This window comes from Oryx dammah, unplaced genomic scaffold, assembly GCF_014754425.2.
Source record: "Oryx dammah isolate SB20612 unplaced genomic scaffold, SCBI_Odam_1.1 HiC_scaffold_25, whole genome shotgun sequence".
NCBI classification, from domain to species: domain Eukaryota; kingdom Metazoa; phylum Chordata; class Mammalia; order Artiodactyla; family Bovidae; genus Oryx; species Oryx dammah.
Genome location: NW_024070209.1, coordinates 15,252,418 through 15,257,755, shown reverse-complemented (window position 1 = coordinate 15,257,755; position 5,338 = coordinate 15,252,418).

Sequence of the window (5,338 nt, the reverse complement as noted above, 5' to 3'; positions counted from 1 at the left end):
CCACTGCAGTGAGAAGCCTGCGCACTGCAACGGAGAGTGGCCCTCTGCCTGCTGCAGCTAGAGAAAGGCCCTCACAGCAGCAAAGAGCCAGCCCGGTCAAAATAGAATCACATATACACACATCTACACACACAGAGAAGCAGCACCAGCAGCTCTCTGAAACATTCTAAGCTTAGCAGCTATACTGGCAGCAACAGAGTTGGTTCTAAGGGCCTTTTCTGCTTTAATGGGCCTTCTTAGAATGTGCCAAAAGCCCCTCAGCAGCCACACCTGAGCAAAGCACAAGCCCAGGGAAACCTGCCACTTCAACTGCTCCTGAATCCTTCCATCCTTGACAGGAGGACTTCTCCATAAAAGGAAGAAATCAAACTCTGGAAGCAAGACCTGTATTTAAAGAGGTGTGGACTCTGGGCAGCTGTGAATCCTTTATCCCTTTTATCCTTCACAACAGAAACAGCTCTGGAGAGATTCTCAGATGAAAATAACTTCAGCTGAGGAACATCAGCTGGGAGTGACTGGATGTGTCCAGCTTGATGGAAAACTTTATGAGATACAGCGAGGCTAGAAGCCCAGGACTGCATGGGATATATATCTGCATGAGATAAAAAGTAGCACAGTTTTAATTTAGAAATATATTCTTCAAATACCAAACCAAGTACAAATAGCAGAGACTAGCATGAGATGGGGAGTTTAGTGTTTTACCCTAATCCTTGAAAGTGAAAAAATAAAATAAGCAACAATATTATAGTAGCAACCTCAGTTGTAAAGTTAGGGTTGATTTAGAGGGAGAAAAAGTGCATTTTTAGATTCTGTTTAATAGGATATTTAATAATATGGCAAATGTTGGGATCAAATTTGATGACAATGCTGGCTGTGAGAAGCAGCAGGTGGTGTGATGCTAAACATGTCTGGGGTGTGGCTGATTACTAAAATATTATGGAATAGCCAAGAGAGGTCAGTAGAGGTACTGACCATGTGCTGTTTCATAGTAACTGTGTAGAGCTTGGGTTTGCTGCTCTGTGTCCACGTAAACTTTTCTGCCTGAATTTTTTTTTTTAACCCTCTTTCTTCCTCTGAACTTTGACCACACCACAGGGCTTCCTTCTAGTGTGGGGGTGGATTTCCCTCAGAGATGGGAGTTTCTCCATCTTAATGTCCGCTCCCCTCCTAAGCTTCCCCTTTGGACCTTGGCCCATGAAAATTTTCCTCTGCATCCTGCCTTTCCTCATTCTTTAGAAAATTACACTCCTGAAGACAAGACTAAAGGAGCACAGCTCTCCGAAAACCATTCCGTTTGGGAATGGCTTTCAACTGTGGATGGCGATCTCTACAGGACTCGAAATAGCAGAGTATTCTCCATCTCTACAGGAGACCATCAGCCTGGGATGGACAAACACTACAGGAAGATTTTAAGTTCAACATAAACAAAGAGCATCCTAATAGCAACTATCAGTTCAGTTCAGTTCAGTCGCTCAGTCGTGTCCAACTCTTTGTGACCCCATGAATTGCAGCACGCCAGGCCTCCCTGTCTATCACCAGCTCCCGGAGTTCACTATAGATCTGCTCTAATGTTACACAGAAAAGATTCTGGAACTTCTCCCCAAACCAATTATGTATGATAAAGGGGCCTATGAGGATTAGATAGAGGTCTGTTAAAACACACAAAAGGTCTAGAGCTGTGCCATCCAATACAGTAGCCACACTGCCTGTAGCTGGTGAACACTTGAAACGTGACTGAGTTTTAAATCCTTTTCAATTGCAATTAATTTAAATTTTAAAATAGAATATAGTATAAAATATTTTTATGTTAGACAAAACTTTGTATTGATTGGACTACACTTGATTTTAACTGTTGGATCATGGACGGTATTACTATCATAGTGCATGTCAGTATGTATATTACTTCTAGTCTTTACTAATAACTTTTAAGATATCAATTACATGTTGAAGTAAGATTTTTTTATATACTGGGCTAAATAAAATATATTGTTAAAATTAATTCCATCTCTTTTTCTTTCTCAATTTGGCTACTAGAAAGTTTTACCATGTAAATATGGCTTACCTTATATTTTAATTGAATGGGGCTGGTCTATAGGACAACTGAGGTCTTTGAATACAGAGCAACAAAGTTGTGGCAGACCCAGGGAGGACAGGCGGTTGGGAGGAGGTTTACAATACCATTATCAATACCTGGATTAAAAACCAAGGATTTCTTTTAAACAACCAGGGAAATGAAAAATGTTTAAAGTTTACATTTTTTATTTGTGTAACAATAATGTTTAAAACTTTTCATACATTACCAACTGGCCCCTCTGCCCCTCAAATAAATTCTTAAGCTGGGGAATAGAAGTACTTTACGCATGAAGGGCTAGGGCAGGACTGTCTGACCTGTAGTCCCAAACTCTTAGGAGAACTTGGAGCTATTGTAAAGGGTCCATAAATCCATGTGGGCAAAGCAGTGTCTGCAGATTGAGTAAATAATCTCCGGCTTCTACTGGCACTACAGTCTTTCAAAACTGTAGACTGATTAATAAAATGTAAATTCACTTTAACAAGCTACCAAATTCAGAGTAGTGAAGGGGTCATCACATATTTTCTCAATCAAAAGACTCTAAAGTCAGCTATGCACACCTGAAGCATCGGATTTTTGCTAGCTCATTTGGTGCCTTTGTGCAAATCAGATCAAGACAAGCCAGAGAGTTCCGCCCCAACTCATCCCTAAGCATGTGACCTGCATGAAAAGGCATTGCTGTCATGATATTTTGATATTCAAAAAGTTCTTCAAACTGGAAAAGGATAAATTTGTAATCTGGAGAATGCTGTGGACAAAAAAAAAAAAAAAAACAAAACACTGCCTGCCATTTCAGTGAACAATGAATGTTGCCCAGCATCAAGCCATCAGCCAATCCAGCCGCCCCTGTGGTGTGCCCTGCAGGGCATTCAGGATGGAGAAAAACAGGATACTGGCCTAGACAGTTAAGATGCTTATCAAAAAAAAAAAAAAATTCCAATAAGCCCAAACTTGTGCATCTTCCCATACATAGAAAAGCATTAAAGTCATGATTTTGAGATGTCTGGGTTTTGTGATTAGGAGCAATCTTTTGATGTTTGACTGCATGTTTTTTGTTTTTCTAGCAAAAACTCCTAAATATCCTGTCTCTTCCCTTACGTCTTTGGAACAGTTCCTCAGAGCTATCTATCTAATAGGCTATCTCCTGGGCTGTAGTCCTCAGCAAGTTCCCTAAATAACACAACTCTCAGGACTTCCCTGGTGGTCCAGTAGCTAAGACTCCATGCTCCCAGTACAGGCGGCATGAGTCTGATCCCTGGTCAGGGAACAAGATTCTACATGCTGCAACTAAAGATCTTACACTCTGCAAGAAAGAGGAAAGATCCCGTGTGCTACAACTAAGACCTGGTACAGCCAAATAAATAAAAATTTTTAAAAAACCTCTCAACTTTCAAGTCAGTTTGTTTTCATTGTTGTTGTTCTTTTTTTCAGTCGACAATACCCAACAACTACCAAATAAGAAATGGATGCTTTGCCTCCCAGGAGCCCTGCCCTTAGCCACTGTCCTGGGCCAGTGTTCCTGCTTTAGACCTGGTGGCTGGGGAGGTAGCTCCTATGGTCTCAGCTGGGCCTCAGGGCCATGGTGGGACCACCAATGGCTCTGACATCATCCAATCCATGAGGACTGCAAAGAAAGCCTGTGCTCCCATGACCCATCAGTTTCTGGAATGAGCAAAGTAAAGTTGGAAGGAAGTCATAATCAGTATCCTCTGACCTTCAATCTGGGAATTCATGGTGGAAAGGAAAATACGCTATTTCTTCAAAACAAACAATTTGTTTACAGTTTAGAACAAGGGTTCTCAACCTCCGCGTTCCTGACATGTTGATAGTTCTTTGCCATGGGCTTGTCCCTAGATGCCAACAGCATGCCCCTCCCAGTTGCAACAATCAAATGTCTCCAGACATTGCCAAATTCCTAAAAGGTGAAACTGCCCCAGTTGAGAATCACTGATTTAGAATATTAAAACATTTGTGGCATTAGCTCATTTTCATAATATCTCTGCTCCACAACTTTCTCATTGGTAAAATGGAGTGATAACTGGGCTATTCTCATAGAGATGTTGTGAGGATTAACAAGACAAACCTCTCAATGTTGTTGTTTAGTTGCTAAGTCGTGTCTGACTCTTAGAGACCCCATGGACTGTATGTAGCCCCCCAGGCTCCTCTGTCCATGGGATTTCCCAGGCAAGAATACAGGAGTGGCTTCCCATTTCCTCCTCCAGGGGCTCTTCCAAACCTAGGAACTGAACTCACGTCTCCTGCTTGGCAGGCAGATTCTTTCCCACTGAGCCACCAGGGAAGTCCTCAATAGGTGACAATAAATATCAGCTAGTACACTCCCAAGCTCCTCTTGTACTGGTCTAATACCTGGTATTTGTGGATTTACTCTAAGGTCAAGGCTGCCTCTGTGTCTCTGTGTTTCTGCGACAGCTAAGACCCCCTGAAGTCTGAGTGCCAAGGTTCAAACTCCAGGTGTGATCAGGAATATGTTGCTAAACCTCTGAAACCACAGTTATTCATCTATTTTTAAAGACAGACAGATAATGAAAGACTCTCCCTTGCAGGGCTGCTGTGGGAGCGAAATGACATATTCAGAGGTTGAGCTTAGTAAAACCATTATTAAGTGCTGCAAGGCTACATGTGTATGCAGGGAAAAGCAAGGAAGATGTTTTATAAAATTCCAACAAATTAATAGTTTTTCTCAATCTTCCTCCTCCACTGCTGTCCCACCCCACCCTAAGGACTTTGCCAGAACCCCAAAGTCCTCACACCTCATCATGTGAACCCCTAAGGGGTCACACCAGTTCCTCCCAGCTACTTGAGGGTCCTCTTCCTGTTCCCAGAAGTTCTCCTCAGACTTGTGGGCTGCGTTTGCCCAGGTCCACTCTGACGACACCCAGGCTCTTACTGGTGGTAAAGTCAGACTTCTCTTCGTGCCACAGTCAACTGAAATGGAAACAAAGCTCTTCCCCTGCTGGCACTGCAGTCTGTGATTGGCCACAGATTCTCTGCTGAGTCTTAATTTCCTCACGTGCAAAATGGGGCAACTCAAACAACCTTTTCTCCAGTATCCTTACCTCCCTCCAGGACTACAGGTGCTTCTCATTCCTGCTACGCTGGACATTTCTCTATCCCTGTAATACCACCCTCTTTAAAAGAAACCCTTTTCTTTTCATAAACCATGATCTCCCTTAAGTAAAGGACTGTGTCCTATTCGCATTTACGTCCCGTAATGTATTTCCTACCACAAGGCAAATCCTCAATAAA